The 22,316-nt window shown below is 32.7% G+C and overlaps 1 protein-coding gene across 11 annotated transcripts in view; it reads left to right on the top strand.

Moving 5' to 3' along the window:
* LOC124423840 (inner centromere protein A) overlaps window positions 1-22,316 on the top strand; it is a 91,448-nt gene that overhangs the window by 49,335 nt on the left and 19,797 nt on the right. Inside the window, exon 3 of one of the 11 annotated variants that reach the window (XM_046962096.1) lies at window positions 4,734-4,866. The exons of the other annotated variants lie outside the window; for them this stretch is intronic. The gene's annotated coding sequence lies outside the window, so the exon portion shown is untranslated. The remainder of the gene's footprint in view (window positions 1-4,733; window positions 4,867-22,316) is intronic. 11 annotated transcript variants of the gene reach the window in all.

Here is a 22,316-nt window from a genome sequence, read left to right on the forward strand (position 1 = left end):
AATGAACAAAGGGGTTCATTCCAAGCATCTCTCGATAAAGTCTATCTCTACTTCTACGCCAATCCAATAAATAGTTGATAGAAAAGAATAAAAAATAAAATTGTTGATTAGCGATCAATTAAAAAATATTCTATCAGTTTTTTTCTTTTTATTTTTTTTTCTCTTATTTTTTATTTTATTATTAATAACTATTTATTAATGAAATTATTATCAACACAAGTATACACATAATTTTATAACAATAATTATAGATAAAATAAAATAGGTCAAAATAAGAGAGCAATATATATAATTTTGTAAATAAAGTTAATACCATACTTGATATTGTTATTAATTATAAAATATGTATAGTAATTATATATGCAACGTATTATCTCGATATATGTATGTATAATAATCCAGAGACGTCATGTAGAAAATAAAATTTCCGTGAAAGGAGTACTTTGAATTTTTTAACAATAATCGTGACGAAAATGTAAATGGACAGGCGTGGGTTGTCGTAGCAATTAAACGTGTCCGTTCTTTTCTCCTCGATCGTACGCGCTACTTCTAGCAAATTACATCGTCCGGCGACACATCCACCTACGAGAATTAAATTGCGTGATATCTTATACGGAATGATTATATCATGTAAAATTAATCTATCGAAGATATTTATAAGAAAAAAATTCATAATATATGAAATAAGAAAAAAATGATTACAAGATAAATATCAATTTTTTTTTTCAATAAATCATTAATTATTTATTATTTAAATTTGTATCGAAGAAGTCGTTCTTGGAAAACGTGCTACGTAAATTCTACGAAATAAGAAAAAACATTAGCAATGTTAATTTTTTATATATAAACAGTTACATAATCCAGTATATATAAGTCGCTCATTTCCTAAATCGATTAACTGCGTAAAATTAAAGAAAATTGGTAAAGTAACGCGCATGCACGTGTGTGTGTGTGTGTGTGTGTGTGTGTGTGTGTGTGTGTTGTACATTATTTATTATTCAATCACCATAAATATTTTAATAGCTTAATAATGTTAAATATAGAATATCAAATTAATTATCAATTAAATAGTCTTTAGTAGTAAGATTTTTTAAGATACTAAAAGTAATGCGATCTACGAATGATTCATATGTATACACACATATACATACATATATATATATATATATATATATATATATATTTGTATATATATATGTATATACCTTATTGATCTAATATCTATCTTTAACATGTACGTTGTATCCTTACAACGAAAACAATCTTGTACAGTACAATTTTTTCTAATTCCATAGAACTTCGTAATGTTTTCATTTTCAAAGTCAATCATTTTCTTGTATGTTTATCTATCTTATATCGTGTATGAATATGTATGTGTGTGTATACATCGTAAAAGAGAGTTTAATACAGCTTGTAGGACGAGGTCGTTCTCGGACAGATGACGTAGTGTAAAATTTCCAGTGGGCGTAGACGGGTCTCCTTTTTCCGATCTCCGCATACCTGTTAGGCTCCTTCGATCATTTGAGAACATTCTTTTCTTCGGGGTAGACGTCCGCCCTCTCAAAGAATGTGCCCTCTAAAACGACCTCGAAAACGTCTTTAAAAAATGTCGGTCATTTACAAAAGGTGATCGCTTACTCACATACGCACATACTATTTCGATAAGTTTGAATATAGAGAAAAGATCATTTCTATTTCTTTTTTGTCTTACAATTAGATTTCTCTATAATGATTTTTTTGTAGATTTTTTTTTAAAGATTATTATTCCAGGATCCTAAAAAATCACATAATTCTAACGTAATATATAATATTATATAATATGTTTAATATTATATATAATACAATTGTTATATTTACTCTGAATAGAAAATTTTTATTTTATGCAGTAGACACATTATTACTGTAAAGCATACTTTTTCCGAGTTTAAAAAAAAAACAGAAAATTATATAATACGAAACTTATAACATATTTATTAAGCGAACATTAATTTTTGAATATAAGCAAACGATTAGTTTTATATAAAAGAACAAGAAAATGAAGCAAAACTGAGAAAATACAGACATGTATATAAACCTACGTACATAAACATTACTTCAATATTACACAATGTTATAGAGTTTTATATAGATTACGCATATACTAACTTAACATCTCTTTTATATGATAAAAATCGTAAATCAATATTAATACATCCATCATCGTAAAATAATAAATTCATTGGACTTTCTTAATGCGGTCGCTAGCATAAAAGGAAAAGTACGTTGACTGATGGCAGTAGCAACAACAGCAACAGCAGCTACAGCAGCCAGTCACGGTAGCAAGCCGCAGTCAGGCTAGCTGAGGCTGGTTCACGATCGTTACGGCATTAACGCGTAAGGCCGTAAGTGCGTAAGTGTGCTCCTTGCTCGAGATAGAAGGCCCTAGCTGCTACCTTCCGAGGATAGAAAAGCTCGAGAAGGTTAGCGTTCGAGCTAAGGCTGTAAAGGATGCTAGTAGAGGTGAACGCACTTTCTTCTTGCACTCTCTTGGCGCATCGTACCATCGGCTCTTTGTTATTTCGCGACACGACGGGCCTCTTCTTCTATTCCTCCTATGTATAAAGTTTAGCTTTTTCGCAGAAAACACAGCGCCAAACGTTTCCTAGTTTCCTTCCTTTTACTTTTTCAATTTTTTATATCTTTTATTTTTCTTCTTTACCTTTCCTTCATCTCTAATTTTCTATCTTATTATGATGTTATACACACACATACACACATGTAAGCATGTTGTGTGTTAAGTATGTATATATATGTATGTATAGGTTGAAAAGAGATCGTTGAGTTTTCCAAAGAAAATTATATTCGAATACATATTAAGAAAATCGATACAATTCATTGTATAACATAAATGTTATTTTATTCATGCAAAAGTGATTTATACATTTAAAAGATAGTAACAATATTAATCAATTGAATAGATTGATAAATATTTAAATACATATACCTATTAGTCATGTTCATCTACAAAAAGACTTCGGAACTCAAAGGCTCGGATATACAACTGAAAATATAAAAATAAGCTAATCAAGAAATACCAGATAGAAGATATGTACATATATATAATATTTAAAGAAAGATAATGACAAGAGTCTTGTCGAACTTTGCTTAGGTGACTAATGACATTTAAGTGAGTGTCTGAAACTATGAAGACATTGTCCTCAATAATCTTCAGAGATTTCGCTTTTTTGGACTTAGCCCAATGATTATTTTGATAATTAAGAATGAGATAATATAGAAATATCACTATTTCAATAAATGATATAATCATTTAAGAATATAAATAATATTTACACGTTTATTAATCTTTTTAAAAAATATTAAAACTATCAGACATATTTGATATACCTAATAGATTTGAGCTCAGAAAAATGTTAATCTCTTCCCAACCCACTTTATATTTTTGCTTGGCTAGACAAAACGTTAATTCGATGACGTTATGCAATTTGTCGCACGATAGAACCAGGTCATATTACAGCTTTGTTAACCATATTAAAGAAGTCATTTCAGGGACGATAACGAGTCAGTGCGGCATAGGCGCACACAGCAAAATGAGAAGTCATTTCTTCTTATCTTAATATGACGTTACACATGGTAGTCTCGCAATCAGTGCCGACTTAAAGTGCGTCTCTCTTAGCTAATTTATCGACTATACTTCTCTGAGTCCGTTTTACTGCTATAATACTCATTCTGCATAAATTAACACAAAGATCGGTAAGAACAAAGTTGCATCGTTAACCTCTTGCACGATTAATTAAATATTTCGATTCGATATATTTGAATTCTTGAAATCAAAGACGATTTTATGTTAGTAAGATAGATGAAATATTTTTCTCGATCTTCTTTCATAATAAAAGATAAAATATCATTCAACAAATTTTACCGTCGATCATATTTCATCGTTATCACGCTTGATAGAAAAACAATTTAATGATTAGCATATTATAAGTAAAAGATATTTTTATAGAATGATGACAAGAAATAAAAAGAAAAATCCTATTTCCGATAGAATAAAATACGTATAATCAGAAGACGACTTTCTTTATAATTACCATGTAGGAAAAGAAAATTTCTTCCGGCGTGGTATTTAAATTATACTATATATTACCTAGGTTAAGTGTATGATATAAGTGTAATTATGCATCTCGTGTTGGCACCTTTCCGCAATCCTCTCACTTACCTTCTCTCTCTCCCTCTCTCTCTCTCTCTTTCTCTCCCCCCCTCTCTCCCCACATATTCTAAAAGAGGCACGTTTTACGCTGTAGTGTAACATATTCCGGATACCAAAGTCGCCGTATTCCACATGTATATTTACATTCAGATACACACGAACTTAAAAGTTCACTTAAAGGACATATAAACGCATACATGTATGTACATAGAAAAAGCAAAAGAAAATATTTTATGACACCCTTTCCACGTGCACACATGTCTTCTCGCGAACCCCGACCCATATCTTATCCGAGCAAGGTAAACGAGGTAAATTTACGATCTTCTCGCGAAGCGAAGCAAAGTTACATCGAAGGCGCATCGTAGCAAAGCATTGCGATATGTACTACCTTCTCTCTCTCTCTCTCTCTCTCTCTCTCTCTCTCTCTCTCTCTCTTTCTCTCTCTCTCTCTCTTTCTCTCTCTCTCTCTCTTTCTCTCTCTCTCTCTCTTTCACTCTCTAAGCCTTGTTATATTTTCTAATTTCAGGTGAGTCCGAGTGAGTCCCTGCCTTCCTGCTGCCCAGTTCTATAAGACGCGAGTTAACCGGAGAAGATCATCGAGAGAGGAAGAAGCTGCTTACTCTTTCGAAGAGGAAAAGACGAGTCGCGGAACCGATACGGTAATAAACGTTCTTTCGATCGGGATATAAAGCTTGCTTGCTTGCTTTCTTTCTTCAAGAAAAACATTGATTACAACGAGGGATCGTTTCTTTTTTTGTAACTCAGATATAACCCTTTCTCAGATATTTTGTCTTAATTTTTTGTCTTTTGGGAACTAAGAAGAATAAGAAACTTCTTGTTTTCTTCTTCTTTTTTCATTTATCCATCTCTTCGAAGTCATCCTTTACGATTTTTATGGATCCTTCCATATGAAATCGATCTCACTCCTCGGTTCTATTTATCTCATCTTAAAAGTTAAGGTTAGTTACTTCCAGTTTTTCTTTAATTTTCTCTCTTTCTCTCTCTCTCTCTCTCTCTCTCTCTCTCTCTCTCTCTGTGTGTGTATGTGTGTGTGTGTGTGTAAAGTATTTCTGAAGAAATAGTTGAAAATAATCCGAGAAAATTTAAATTTATAATAAATATTGTTTTCTTTAAAATATTAGGGGGACCGGAAAGTAATGTCGCTTTCTTAAATTAAATTCAAACAAATAAATTTTTAACAAATTTTTATTTTTAATCACAATCAAATATCGACATGCGCAGAAACGACATTACTTTCCGGTCCAGTTAATATATTGTATATACATATAATACTTGATAGAAAATTTATAAAAAAAAAAAAAAAAAAAAAAAAAAAAGGATAAAAAAGTAATTAATTTCACGTGAAACAAGTCTGTCTCGAGAAAAACATTACGAACGAATGATATCATCGCATTATAAGGCAGATATTTTCCTTTCGTCGTGTTCTAAGAGCGTAAGGTGTTCGCGAGAAGGCAAAACCCGACAATGGAAGGTTGCATAATCCGGTAGAAAACGGATCGTTCCGTTCTCCTTGTCTCTTCTCAAGCGTCTTGACAATAGAAACTGGAAGGTAGTACGGGGTCAGAAGTAAGAAGAGAGACAACGACATCCTGTCTCTCGTGAAAACGTTACGATGACGAGCCAAGGAAGAATTCTGCGAAAAGAACGAATGAATGTATATATATACATATATATATATATACATATATATATATATATATATATATATATATATATATATATATATATAAAGTGTCGTCGTTGTCATCATTGTCCTCGTCAACTTGCAAGCCATTCTTGAAACTTGCTAACTCGTTGAGTTACTAAGTTACACCATGTCTGACTCTCACGAGTTCATCGCCGTTAGAAACATTCCGAACACAACAGAAATCATGATATTTCTATCTTTCATCAAGATTTTCACGAAGATTTCGTATATAATATTGTGATTACACGTTACAAAAAGAAGAAAATGCAGTTATATTTTCGATCATTTATATTTAAAGAGCAAAAAGAAAAAAAAAGAGAAAGAAAAATTTATTCTAAATCATTTTTTTTATTATTTTTTTTTTTTAACATATAAAAAGATGAAAATGGATAGAAAATGTAATCGACCACGCTTATCTTTCATTTATCGACAGGAGTAATTGAGTAATCATTGTCGTATGTGGTACTTGCGGTAAAGGAGATTTCGAAAGTTCCTCTCTCTCTCTCTCTCTCCCTCTCTGTCTCTTTTCCTCCTTCTCTCTTATTCTTTTTCTACTGTCGACATAATTACGGCATGGCGTTAATTGTCCACGCGCGTGATCAAGCTCGGCGATACTAGTCGTGCTTTGTCGGTATAATGCTACCATGTAGACGCATAATAATATATTGTAAATACTTGTTGCACGAAAGAAAAGGAGAAAGAAAAAGAACGAGAGAGAAGGAGGAAGAGAGAGAGAGAGAAAAAGAATAAAGTTTTCGCCGTCTCATTGAATCAGAGCGGAACCGAACGGATCAAGAAAACATGAGATACATATATTTTAAAACAATAGAATGTCCTTTGTACATTATTTTCAATGTAATTTTCATTTTTTGGAAAGTACCTTTTGAAAAGTACCTTTTGAAAAGTACCTTTTGAAAATAACGATTGTTCGTTAAAATGAACGAACTCGTTTGTCAAGACGATAATACAATGTACAAGTTACATTTTAATTAAACGCTATTAAGTCCGTAGATACTTAATTAGCCAAAAATAACTTTTCGATTAACGATTACCGATCGTTTGAATCTCTATATCATCGTAATTAAATTGCTTAATGGTCATTCCACCAAATGAGAACAATCTCGAAATTTTATTTTCAAACAAAATTACACATATTATTTATGTTACGCATGAAAATACTAGAATCTTATCTATTAGAAATATTCCAATAAAATGTGTGTTACGCATGCGCGCACAGATTAGAAGAAAACTAGGTTAAAATAAAATACTAAAGAAAGAAAGAAAGAAAGAAGAAGAAATAGATAGAAAGCGAGATAAATCGAGTAATTATCGATTATATCTTCTAATAATTATATCTGATCGAGATTCCACCAATTAACAATTTCTTTCTTGAAATACAGAGAGAGAGAGAGAGAGAGAGAGAGAGAGAGAGAGAGAGAGAGAGAAATAGAGAAATAAATACACAGATAGACAGAGAAGAAGGAAGAGAAAATGTTGCAGAGGTCAAGTGCGAGTTCGAAGGCGTAGATATATATTACACCAACATATAAACGCGAAGAAGATGGGCTCATTGCACCACAGGAATTCAGATGACATGGAAACGGCCTTCGTGTGAGGGATAGAGGGAAAGAGAGGAATAGAGAGAGAGAGAGAGAGAGAGAGAAAGAGAGACATAGACATAAAGATAAAGAGAGAGAAAGAGAGATGCTCTTTTGCGTAGTCGTCGTACACAGCTAGTGTATTTATGCACCGGGCATTTATTACGACACGACGTTTCGCATCTAATAACCTCTTCTCGCGAGAAGTGCAAACAACCGCGATACTTGTTCCCGTCGAACGTTTCTCCGTCATTTCTATCCTTGATCTTTCTTCTCTCTTATCTATTTATCTCTCTTTCCTTCTTTGTCTTTGTCGTTCCCCTTTTAGTCTCTTCGTTTTGTCGTCTTACCATGTTTCTCATTCTTTATTCTGTTTAACATCGAGCACACGTGTCACGTGTAACGATTACAAAAGAGAGAAAGAAAGAGAAAGAGAGAGGGAGGAAGGGAGAGAGAGAGAAAAAGAAAGGAAATGTGTTAATGAGATATGTTCGCAAATTCTCATCGTCTGTCACTCACGTGTATCATGTTAAACCTTTTTTAATTTGAAAATAATTATTGTTCTTTTATCAAGTAAGTCTAATATAAGCAAATGTATTTATTGATAATGTTTATTCCGTTTGATGTAACGTAATTAAGAAATAATGTATTCTTATACAAAAGTTGTATTTACGTTGCACTTGTGTTCTTATTTTGTCATCATCGATTTTATTCATTCTCATATGAGTCTCATAATTGAGTAGATTAATATGTATTCCATTATGTTGAACTTGTAAATAAATCATATCGAGAAACGAACAAGTCAAAAGTATTTGTTTGAAAGAGTAATACGGTAAATTTTTAAGTTAATAATCATCAAAATTCTTCTTACGTGTCTGACATTTTGTGCCCAATCGAAATCGAACGATTTAAATTAAAATATGGCTCATATTTCCGGTTTAAAATTGACGACGAGAAGAAATTTTTAAATACAACGTGCCACGTGCCTAATATGAAAAGTCAAGACGGTAAAAGCTAACCGTATCTCTGTTCTCCGTGATTAATTAAGAAACTTTAATTACGACTTATCGATCTTATCGGTATACTTGAATACGTTGTTCTTAGTCGATCGCGCATACGATCTCCATTCTTATTCGGTTACATGCTCGATGTAAAACGATCACCGCCACGATCTTCGCTTCTCTCTCGAGAACTATTATATCTCTCGCGTTAAAATTCTCTCTCGTGTCTCTGGTTTCTCTGATATATTATTGCGTCTTTTTCTTTTTATCTGTATTGCGTAAATTCGTATTCATTTCTTTTCGTACCATTTATTCTTATTAATTATGCATACTGCATTTTTTTATCACACTTTTATATCTCCTATTTAATTCTTTTATGTAACGTGACTAATTAGAAAATAGGAACTTCGCTATTGTCCCCTTTTTTTATTATTACTTTTTTTTAATAATAGATTTAAAAAAAAATTTGTTTTATTTGCTTTTATATATTCTCTGTGTCTGGGTGTGGGTGTATATTTAAATCATTTTAGAAGATAGATAATCACATTATACAAATATAATAGATCCATGTTAAAAACATATTTATTCAGATATTGTCAAGATAACATAGTAAAATTATTTACTTGAATTAACAAGATATTCTCATTCTATAAAATATAATGTTTAAATTAATTTTTCAAGCAACTTCATATATCTCGTTTTCCAAGTTTTCATTCAACTGAAAGTTGGATAGAACATTACATACATATATGTAAGTAGTAGGACGAGAAGTAAAGTAATTAAATTCGCAACAGTCTGTACCGCGGTATAAGATAGCCGGTTACAGATATATATATGTATATATACGTGTATATATGTATACACATACATACACATCGCGTTTCGATACGCGTGGGCATATATCTACCTACATATGTACATACGTACTCATATGTATATATACATATTACGTAGACACGTAAAAGTCTAACGTAGTATTCTAAAATCGATTAGTAAAATCCTCGAATGTTCGATTTAATCCAGCTACTGGTCACGCGGGGCCTCGTATTTTCTCTGTGCTCTATATTACGACACAAATCCATGTAATGTTAGACTTCTTTTCCGGGTAACCAAACGAACCTCGAAATCATTCGTGCGAAAATGTTCTCTCTTGTCTCGTAAAAGGAAATTAACAATAAAAAATTGACGTTTGGTATAATCCAAAAATCAAAAATTTATTTTTATATATAAGACAGTTTTTTTACATAATAATCAGTTTTGAAGATTGGCTTTATATTTTATACACGCACACGATTTCGATATTCGTAAAAATGTATTTATTAATACGGCAAATGTTTTTACTAGATATTATTACATCACATTATGTTTTTTCTTCCATCTTCTGAAAAAATATATTTACAACGAAGATTATAAAATCCATGAACAGACAAGGCAAAACCTTTCAAAAGCAGCCAGTCTAATCCTCGCCACTGATTATTCGTGTCTTTTCGCATGGCCGAGCGTGTCCTCTTACGTCACGATCGCTTTCGATCTCCTTTCTGAGCATGTAATCGAAGTAAAAAATAATATAAGAAAGAAAGAAAAAAAGAACGAAGCAAAATTTGAATTTCACACTACATATTATACAGATGATATAATAAAACGAAATATATGGAGTATTGAAGAAAAAGCAAGATAAAAGTAAAAAAGAAAGAAAAATGTACGAATATGAGAGAGCAAAATTTTACAAAATTGATCGATTTATCGAAAGAAGATAAATAAATAAACAAACCTGAAGGAAAAGATGGATGTGATCGTCTCTCGTAGTGAAAATTAGTAGCCGTTCGTTCGTTTATTTTCGCCCTTACCGACGCATCCGACAGAAACATGAATGAAAGGAAACGATAGGCAGATTGCCAAAAGCATGATCTATTAATAAACAAGACGAGGGTGAAAAGAGGGAGTTAAAAAAAGGACTCGAAGATAATCATAAAAGAGTCTAGATAACTTTGAGGCCCTTTTAAGTAATTAAAGGAATAATAGAATAATTTTTGTTATCAGTTTTATTATTATAATAACTTTTATATGCGTGTTATTACTATTGGTATACACATTATTCCCATTGTTATTAGATTATTTAGTCATTACACTTTATAAGAAGTCGTTGAGGTTACGGAAGCACGTGTTTAAAGTCCGGCTGATGCTTTTAAAAGATACGTACGTGCATACATATATATTATATTATATACATATATGTATCTGTATATATATATATATATATATATATACACACACGCAGACACAAACATACTTATGTATGTATTGGAGTAGACGACACGTGATACGCACGTGTTTACGCGTGTTACTCTAGATTAAAATGTACAAACAAATTTTGAGTGGTGGCCTTATACTTATGCATACTATATATATACTTATGCATGTATAGACACATGAGTGTCTATAAGTTCCATCCTATAAGATACGAGACGTGGATTCTCATGAACATCCTTCTCGATATATTTTCCCTTAGAAATTACCTTGCCTCCGGCTACAAAGACTGCTATATCTCGTTTCGCGACGTAACTTCGCTTGCAAAGACGAGAAGAGAAAATTTCTATCTTCGATCGATAAATACCATTCGATGTAGTCGTTATCGTCGTAGTTGTAGTCATAGTTGTAGTTTTCGTCTTCGTCCTTGTCTTCGTCAACGACCCAGTTCGCTCGGATCGGTAAACCCCATGCAAGTTTCTCTGACTAGTTGAATATGGCAAGTGCAAGTGACATACTTTACTCGAGAGCTGTCACTCTCGAACAAGACGAAGAAAAAGTTATCTTCAACTTTTCTCTCTCTCTCTCTCTCTCTCTCTCTCTCTCTCTTTCACATATATATATATATATATATATATATATATATATATATATATATATCCATGAAAATGACCTAGAAATCAGAGATATTAAAAAAATTACGATCTACATTTCCTTTTAAACCGTCCATATTTAATACCTCGAAAAAGAACTAAATATAAAAAGAAAGAAAAAAAAGATATTCGTCGTCACGATCATTTTCTTTTCATTTTATCTCCACGAACTTGTAAGAAATCCTGAGGATAGATGCGACCTATCGAAAGTATCCGTTCTTCGAAATAATTCGTGCCACATACAATATAAGAGCCTAGATACCACCCTCTCTCTCTCTCTCTCTCTTTCTCTCTCTCTTTCTCTCTCTCTCTCTTTCTCTCTCTTTCACACACACATACATATTCACTGACTCTTTCACACGCGAAAGCGATAACTTTTCCAAGACGACGCGTACACGTCCATCGTGGTTCGAGGTAACACGAGTTTCCCATTTACTCCAACCGATCGAAAAACTTATCGGCATCCAACAGAGCTCGACTAGAGCGAGAGAGTGAGAAAGAGAGGGAGAGAGATTATTGGCGTGCATCTCTTGCCAAGTATAGAGGAGTTTCCATCGCACGTGCATCCTCGTATTAAATCCCGAGAAGCTGCGATAACGTCCGGTAATTAGTTGCGTTCCTCCTTCTCCTCCTCCTCCTTCTACTTCTCCTCGTTTTTTGTGCGCACGCGCGCAACGAACACGCGTCAATATCGATCGAAGCTTGGATTCATTTTTCAACAAAATAACTTTCCAAATGAGGCTATACGCAAAAGTCAATGCTGTTAATAATGTGATTTACAAACGATTACAAATGAATGGAAGAGAGAGAAAGAGAGAGAAAGAGAGAACAATAATAAACAAGTATAAAAAAGAAACTCTTCCTACCGTTCTCATTACATTATCATCATTACGACTATCATCATCATCATTATACTTCTTTTGCTCGATCCTTATACCTTACGATATATATTTAATATCAGAAAACACACTTTTTTTTTCTCGTGGGAAAGTATGTTTCTTGCATGCACGCTCATATATTCGTATGGGAACACATAGTCTTTAATTTCTTTTCTTTTCCTTTTCTTCTTTTCTTTTTGCGAACGAATAAAAACATTCTCGAAGAAATTTCTTTCTTTTTCTTCCATTATACTTATTCATATTTTCTAATTGTATTGACGTCATTTCGAAATGAAACGCACAAATGAAAGATGGATGATGAAAAAAAAAAAAAAAGAACACGAGCATAAAAATTGTAAGAATTTCGAGACGATCGATAATCATTCTTAACTTATCATTCGATCGATCAATCGATCGATCATTTCTAATCGTACGACGTCATTTAAAAATGAAATATAAAAATAATAACAGATAAAAAGGTAAAATCATAGATAAGCATAAGAACCGATGAAATCGTTTGAATCGTCGGCAATTATTAACGTTTCTCTCGGTATTCGATGATATTCGATTAATCGATCGATCTTCATCCGTAATGCAACAAGCTTGAATTTTTCTCAAAAATCCTCTCGAGATCACGTTTGCATGTATACATTACGTTACGTTACATTACATTACATTACGTACGTAAGTACGTAAACAAGTATGCGAGCTATTAATTATCAGTATCGGTTCGAGAAGAGAGAAAGAGAGAGAGAGAGAGAGAGAGAGAGAGAGAGAGAGAGAGAGAGAACACGAAAAGATACGCGCATAAGGAGCGTAACGTTACGTAAGGCCTCGCTACGTGACTGCACCTCGTGTCTCGAGGATCTCCGAGGTCTCGAGCGGCAAGGTTTAAGGTCAGCAAAGGGGATCCTCTACCTACCGGACGCAAGCTATGATCTCTCTCACGGAGCCTCATCCTTTTCTTTTCTTTTTGTTTTTTTTTCTTTTTTTACTTTCTTCTTTTCTTATTTTTCTTTTTTCGTCGAGGAAGAACGATCGGTTTCTTGCGATCACACGTATCCCTCTCTCTCTCTCTCTCGCTCTCTCTTTCTCTCCCTTTCTCTCTCTCTCTCTTTCTCTCACTCTCACTCTATATGTGCATGTGTTATAAGTGTTCTTATCGAAGAATTTTTAAATAATAAGAGATATAAGAAAGTTGAAAGATGAGAGAGAATGATGAATGAAGAAAGGAAATGATATTGGTAGATATATGATACTATATATAGATATGCATTTGTTTCGTTGCAATCGATCTAGGTATCTTAATTTTAAAATTCTTTTCTTTTATATTATTTATAATAGTGTCTCGTTTCGCGATAAAGATCAAACTTGCAGACTGAAATCATATGAGAAATATCTATAGTATAAAGAGGGACAGAGAAAGAGAGAGAGAGAGAGAGAGAGAGAGAGAGAGAGAGATGAATGAAGAGAAAATAAAGATATATGATAATAAGAGATATATGTATTATATCTTTGATTTCACACTTTAATCGATCTATCTTAATTAAAATTGTTCCTTTTTTCCTTTTTGTTATATTATTTATAATCGCGTTTTGTATCATTATAAAGATTGAAGAGGAAGATTAGAAGAATACATGAAGAACATCTAAGGATTCTAAAACATAGTTGAGTCAATAGATCAATTATGTCTGCTGATAGACGACTTGAAACGAACAACTCACTGTAATAGAAATGAAGATATCTCAATCATGAAACCGAGCAAATCTGTTTTTTCTTTCTTTCTTTCTTTCTTTTTTTTTCTTTTATTCGATCGAAGAAACGGTAAGACTGAAAAGAGACGTTAACCGGATTCGATCGGATGCGTACGCTGTAGGTTGGATCGGCAGGCACGAAACGTACCGTTAATGCAACCTCCACAACTTTGTAATTATTGTCAGCATAGCGTTCTTGCGAAATAATGGCTTGGCAGTCTCGTAAATAATCGAACATCTTTATATATATATGTATGTATGTATGTATGTATGTATGTATGTATGTATGTATGTATGTATGTATGTATGTATGTATGTATGTATGTATGTATGTATGTATGTATGTATGTATGTATGTATGTATGTATGTATGTATGTATGTATGTATGTATGTATGTATGTATGTATGTATGTATGTATGTATGTATGTATGTATGTATGTATGTATGTAACTCATATCGAAAGGAAAAAAAAATGTCTTTTTTTTTTTTATTATTATTATTAACATATGTATATGTATGTAAATAAGTGTCATGATTCTGATGGTTTATTGACATTAAACGGTATTCATCATCGAATCAGTTATCATCCCGTTAACTCTTACTTACACCTATAAGTTGCTAATATGCAAAAAGAAAAATGATAAGACAAAAAAAAACATACGCACAAATATTTAATTTTGTGATCGTATTCGAATATTTCCAAAAAAAAAAAGTATGAAAATCAGTACATATAACGTTTTCCTTGAAAAATAAATTGATTTATCTTTTTCTAACGTTTGAAATTCTTCCTGGTACATATAAAAGCTATTAGGTTCAAAGATCTAAAAGTCAAGAGAGAGAAAGAGAGAGAGGGAGAGAGAGACGGTAGCATGAATCTAGCACCTCATTGTTAAAGATTTACGGATAGCCGTGTTATACTATAAAAGAGAGAGAGAGAGAGAGAGAGAGAGAAAGAGAGAGGAACATTGCGCAACAAGTTCGAGCAAGCACGGCGCCATTACGACGTCGTTCGAACGCTACCGAACGTCGTTCTGTCGTTGCACGTAAACCTTGCCTTGCTTCTACACGCTATGAACTAGGTATATATACTAGTAAAGACGAAAGAAAGAGAGAGGAGTATATGCAAGATAGTAGCGGCTCGTCGGGTCTCTTATATTGCTACCTACACTCTCGTTATCCACAGTCTTCTAGTGTTTATATACGTATACATGAAGGGATAGCGGTGCTCGTGTCTTCCGTCGAATCGTCACGCTCTTACCTCGAGATATCGCGAATATTAACGGTTATGCTATGCTTCAAACGACGTGATTTTTTTTTTTTTTTTTTTTTTTTTTTTTTAGATAAACACGTAACTATACGCTCTTCCTGCAATTTACTCGTCAAACCGAACTTTGACGATCCTTTCGATACTCGTAAACGGATTACATACTCTCATCAAATTAAATAAATTCTTAGATCTTTTTCCCCTCCCCCACTTCTATTTATTTAATCAGTATTTTTATTAATCAATGGTAAGAATTTTGTAAAATAAATAATTAGTATAAATAATTAAGTGTCAGGATTACTTCCCGATTATAATACGTATTTTATTATAAAAACTGATCAAATGTTTAGATATACTGACCCAATAAATAGCAGCCTTTTCTATTTCTAATCGTTTGATATCGAACAATATAATTTTTTGTTCTTTTGTTTCTTTTTCCTTTTTCCCTTTTTATCTTTAATATTTCGATTAATAAAAATTTTGTTTTATTACATTGCAACGTAAATTTTATTCAACGTCAGGATTGAAATTTGTTAAAATCGATATGTTATTCGTAATTTACAAATATGTTACGACTTAATTGAAGATGGACGATGATTTCAAGGAAGACGTATTTTCTAGATATATTTTCCTACATGTGTGTGTGTGTGTGTGTATATAAAATACATATTGACATGTATAATACTATGCCAATTTTATCTATGAACATGATCGTAAAAAAAAGCGGCGATGTTAATGCGCTAGTAATTGGGTACTTTATATTCAGCACGTTAGAGTCACGTTGGAAACATAGAGATGATTGATGAGATAGAGATCGAAAGATACTTATGAGTAACTAAATGAGATAGAAAAGAGATAAAACATAACCAGTATAAAGTTTATTTAATATTTTTACCAAAAAAAAAAAAAAAACTTTTATTCAACCAAAAAAAAACTTTTATTCAACCAAAAAAAAACTTATTTCTTTTTCCTTACTAATCTTTGATCATTTAAAATATGTCGGATTCGAGATTGTTCATGGGAAAAAAAAAGAAAAAAAAACAAAGAAAAGAAAAGGAAAAAAACAAAGACGAGGAAAGAATTCGACGTAGAAATCTACCAATTACAGGATCGACGTTAATCATAGCGCGTGTTTACTCGCACGCGAAGGACCGTAGAAAGGGAGAAGAAAAGAAGAAGAAGAAGCGTCGTAAATCGCAGTTCGAAGCGTCGCTAAGTATGATATTCAATGAGGAAAATATCGAGTACCGAACGACGATGTGGGATCGAGCGAGTACTCTCATCGTCCTCGTCGCGATCGTAAATTGCAGCTATAAACACATTATTGTCGGCGTAAGTGGGTCATTAATATTCCCGACAGCCGTGGGAACCCGCCATTAATGGCGGATTAATGCCGCCCTTTTGCCGCTTGCGCGAAACCATCGATACGAACCCTCGAGTGAAGAAAAGAAAAAGAAAAGAAAGATTCGAGCTTCGAGCTTCAATATTGTTTTATTTTTTTGAACCAAAAGAGATTGAGAGATTCGTGTAATATATTTATTACATTGATAAATTATTATATCCATCGAAATATATCACGCGAAAAGTTTGACGATTAAACTGTAATATTATTGATTATGATAGACACTAATGAATAATAACAGAAATATCGCGATACTAATCTTACATGAAAGATAATCATGATCGATACTTTGATACTTATTATGTAGTTAGCGATCGATAAGTATTGAAGCAATTGCTAGCAATTTTTATTAATTAATAAGAAACAAATTATGATTAGTTTCGATCTTCGCAAGAACAACGTAATAAAAGAAATAATAATAATAATAATAATAATAATAATAATAGTAATAATAATAATAAAGAAAAAAAGAAAAAGAGAAAAAGGAAGAGAGTTAAAAAAAAATAAAAATTATTGAACTCTTGTGATGGTTCGAGTCGTAAGCTCGAGAATTCGTCGACGATCACCTACCAGGAATCGAATTACTACCCTCTTGAGACTAACGCCGGAAGAGGGGAAGGGGTAATGGTAAAGCATCGATCAAGAACTACCGCGGAAAATCAATTTGAAAACCGCAGCCGAGCAGCCGACTCTATTATACGGCATGCGCATTACGCACCGGCCTGCCTTCCCACTTATTCCTTTGCACCGTATACGCGCTCTTCTCGTTAAAAGCTGAGAATCTGAATTTCAAAATTACCAGGTTCATTATCTCCTTTTTCTATTCTCTTTTCTATTCTTCTTTCTTTTTTTTTCTTTTTTTTTTTTTTTGTTACATCTTTTTTTGGACTCTTTCACAGACATTTTGTATTACTTTATTATATATAATATAATAATTCCGTATATCTATTATTTATAGTATAGTAATTAATTATTATGTTTAATCATTTCTTTTTTCCTTTTTTTTTTCAAAATTACAATTGTCAATTTTTTACAGATTGCAATACATTTAATTAATAATTATTTGAAATAATTACATTCATTAAGACCATATTCGTGGTTTACGTTTGTATATGCATGTTTTGTGTACATTAGATTTATGTGTTCGACTTTGTTCTTTCTTTCTTTTTTTTTTTCCTTTTTGTTTTTGTCGTTTTTCTTTCTCGTGTCTTACGTACTTACAAACAAGAGAAAATCAACACTGAGAAACAGAAATTTCGGCCGAGTGGAACGTGTCGAGTATGTCACGGAGAAAGTGACTTAAATCGTGACGTACCATCCTTACATATTTACCTGTTGTGCGATTAACGCTAAGAATTCTCACGCACGTTTTGATGATGGCGAAGGGAAATGTATGTAAATGTACATGTAAATGTAAATTAAATTCAACTCGGTCACAGCTGTCAATACTTGTGTTTCATCATTCGTATTTGCTTGACACGACAATGGGTTTAGTTAAATGAGAAAAAGAAAGGGAAATAAAAAGAAAAAATTAAAATTTTTCGTCGAATCTTAAGACGATGTATACATACGTGTGGGCATTTATTAAAGGAGACATAGTATTGGTGGCTAGGTCACGATCAGGGCGATGCCCTCTTGTCTTTTAAAGGAAAAAAACGGTAAAGGAACTAACTCTCTCCTTCGATTTTTCAAAAAAAAGAAAGACAGAGACAATAAATAGCAACGATTGTCTTCATTTAATTTTCATTTGAACGTACGAATTCCCGAAGCTTCTCTAAATTATATTTTATAAAATTCGATATATTTGAAATATTTGTTGATCTAATTTATTTATTAACAATCAACGTTATAAGTTTTTATATTCATATTAAACTAAATACGCAATTGAAAGCGTAACTGGACTTTTTTCGAATCAAAAATATATTTAAAATACTTACAAAACATACAATTTTTCATCGATCAGAAAAATTAATAGAATGACGTGGTAATGTGTATAATTAGTTCATCACCAACCGTGTCAGTTTTTTTCTTCTTCTTTTTTCTCATAAATATTATCGTTCTCACGATTTAACCCATCTTAGCTATGTTTAATCAACAATGTAATTCGTTGGATCCAATTGAATTGGTTTAATTTTTGAGACTTTTGATTCGGATTAAAATCATTCTGCAACGTGCTCTCGGCAAGGACGTGCAAACGAGAGAAAAAGAAAGAGAAGAGAAAAGGCAAACCACTGCGGGAGTGCGATCCAAGACGAATCGTTTCATTAATTCTTACTGAATCATTAGTTTCATAGCATTTCTAAACGATCACCAGCAGCAATAAGATCTTTAAAAAAGAGACAGAGAGAGAGAGAGAGAGAGAGAGAGAGAGAAAGAGAGAGAAGGGATCAAGGAAGAAAAAAAGAAAAAAGGACCGAGAGAAATGAAAGATACAAAATAAAGAGAGACAAGATGAAGAATAAGAGAAAGGAAAAAGAAGAGACGGAGAAAGAGTCGCATGTGTTATCTAGCTTAGCTATGGGTGTGTACGTACGTAACTTAACATTGTGTAATTTACACGAGGCGAATGCGGAGGAGGTAAGAGAAAATATACGCGAGTAATAAACGCACGTCGTGAATCGACGTCGTAACTATTAATACCACGACGATATATCGCGTATTACGAGCGTATCGAGAATATATCCGTGAACCGCGCCTCTCTCGAGCTCGCTTCTTCTTCTTCTTCTTCTTCTTCTTCTTTTTTTTTGAGTATTTTGTTATTTATCTATCTATCTATTTCTTTCTCTTTTTTACTCAAGGAAATTTTTCTACGTTCGCAAGATTAAAAAAAGTATTATTATTAAGTATAAAAATTTCGATCAAATACGTACTATCTTCATATGGAAAATTTCTCAGTAAGAGGAAGTGAAAGTTTGATAAATTGTGAAAATAATTCTCTATGCAACTAATATGGATATTTGCACGGTTTTATTTTTTTTTTTTTTTGTTTTTTTTTTATTATTTAACTAGTTCAATACGAAATACTAGTCACGCTCGAGTAAGACGAGAAAGAGTTAAATATAAATATATGTACCTTTTAGATCGGTAGTTTATTATGATCAGTTGAGAAGAAAAAACAAAATCATAAAGATATATAATGTTTATTGAAAAATGATATAAAACTATCTTTAAATAACAAAAATATATATATATATCTTTTATGATATAAATATAAAGAGAAGATAAAAGTTATAAAAAAAAAATAAAAAGAAAGAAAGAAAGATTGGATTGAAGAAAAATTGGAGTGAATTCGAAAGGAAAACTTATTAACACGATCGAATGTCCAATTATCCGAATGCAGCTGGTTAACGTAGACACGCGTTTTAACAGAAACACGCGTTTCAAGTAATCGTCAGGAGGGCTGCCAACAACACTCGGAATCTTGATGAGGAGGAGAAGAAGAAGAAGGAAAAGGAGGAAAGGGAGGAAGAGGACAAGCGTGCTGCCTACTTACGAGCAGGCGTTCGTTCGAGTGCTGCTCCGTGACCGTAAAACATCATGACATAGTTTAATAAAAGGTTCACCCGAGCCATGCTGGCATAAAGTCCACCGTTTTATGTACCATAAAACGTTACGGCGCTTCTTCCCGGCGATATGAAATCGTAGTCGCGAGCGAGATCAAGAAAGAGTGAAAGAGAGGGGTGAGATATTTTGCACTAGAGAACGTGCGCGCGCGCGCGCGCAAAAACACGTATCACGTTTACGATCACGATTAAGTTTCGGCGGGTGGAGTTTCCGCTTCGTGTTGTCCTCCTTTTCCTTTCTCTTGTTTTCTTTGTTAGATTTATAAAGGACCATAAAACGTGTTCGATTTTCAAGAATATATTTTTTAAATCAAAATTTTTTTTTCTATCTATAGATGTGTATGTATTTATGCGGGCTTATAATAAGATTTTGCAATTCAAATTTTATTTTTTTATTTAAAACAAATAAATTAGTTTGAAAATCGATTAATTTCAATAATAATTTTCTCTTTTTTTGTATATATATATACGTAGATACTTATATATAAAAATATGTACATATATAGAAATTTAAAGACATTCTTTTAATTTTAAAGAAAACATTTACAAATTCGATTTGAAATGTTTATAAAAAAAAGTTTATAAAAATAGTAGTAAAGAAATACGGTAAACGTAAAATGGTAAACAAGAGAGAAGGAGAGAGAGCTTTTCGAAGGAAGAACGATGAATGAAGCTCGAGAAGACTCGTAAGTTATCAAAAATACGAGAATGTTTTGGCGAATCAGGCGATTTATTGCACGATTTATTTGTCGTTCCACTGCTCCCTCTCTCTCTCTTTCTCTCTCTCTTTCTCTCTCTCTTTCTTTTTCTAATATTTTGAGAAACGAATACATTTAGATAGCTAACATCTCGTATAAAGCGTAAGAGAAAGAGATAGACCAACACATTTTCTATTTTTTATCGAATTTTGACTTTTTTCTAAATCTTGAAAGAAAAGAAAGAATCGATTAGACCTTTAAAAAAAATAAAAAAAGAAATAATAAAAAGAAAGATAGATCCATCCGTGTTTTTATTCCTCTATCTGTCTATCTCTATCTGTCTATCTCTCTCTCTCTCTCTCTCTCTCTCTCTCTCTCTCTCTCTCTCTCTCTCTCTCTCTCTCTCTCTCTCTCTCTCTCTCTCTCTCTCTCTTTCTCTCTACGTATCTTCAGTACGCGTAGCAAGCGTAGAAATATGCCGACTCGTTGTATCAAGGTTCATCGCAAGGTCTTTCGGGTCGCGACCCCCTAGCCAGAAATTCCTTTATCTTCATCTTCGCGTTTTTATTACACCCTCTCTGCCGCTGTCTCAGCGTACGGCATTGGAAGACGATCAGCTCGATCGATGGGCCTTCGATCCTCTCGGCCTCTTTGAAACGAGTTCCTCGAATAAAATGAAGAGAATAAAGAAGGAAAGAACGACGAATATACTCTTTTCTTCGTTTCGAGATTCATCTCACGAGTATCTTGAAAATTATCTCGTGAAATTGTTCGAAGAAAAATATTATATCTTTTATATATTCCTTATGATCGATAGTTTGATTGATCTTTCGATATAAATGCATATAAAATATCGTATAGATCGGAGTCGAATTGAGTTAAAAATCTCCGAGGATTTTTTAGTGATCGTTTCCAACGATATACTTACGATCATAGCTCGTATAATTAAGGTTACTTGCAGTTAGCAATTAGAAAATGTTTAGATTCAACTCTCTTTCTCTCTCTCTCTCTATCTATCTATCTATCTATCTATCTATCTATCTATCTATCTATCTTTCTATCTATCTATCTATATATCTATCTATCATCTATCTATCTTTCTCGCACGCGCTCGAATAACGATTTCCTTGGACTCGCCGGAAATCTATAAAATTAACAGTATATTAAAGATATGTTAGAGAAGCGTTATAGAACGGTGCCGATACAAGCGAAAGTATAAAACTTAAGAAGATCTATCTTACTCTTTAAAAAATATCCCATACGATCCATGCTTTCCACGTAATAATTGCTTACCGAGGCATAGCATAGATGTAACAGCGGATAATAGTGTTAATTGGTTCC

Source organism: Vespa crabro, chromosome 4, assembly GCF_910589235.1.
Source record: "Vespa crabro chromosome 4, iyVesCrab1.2, whole genome shotgun sequence".
In the NCBI taxonomy this organism is placed as follows: Eukaryota; Metazoa; Arthropoda; class Insecta; order Hymenoptera; family Vespidae; genus Vespa; species Vespa crabro.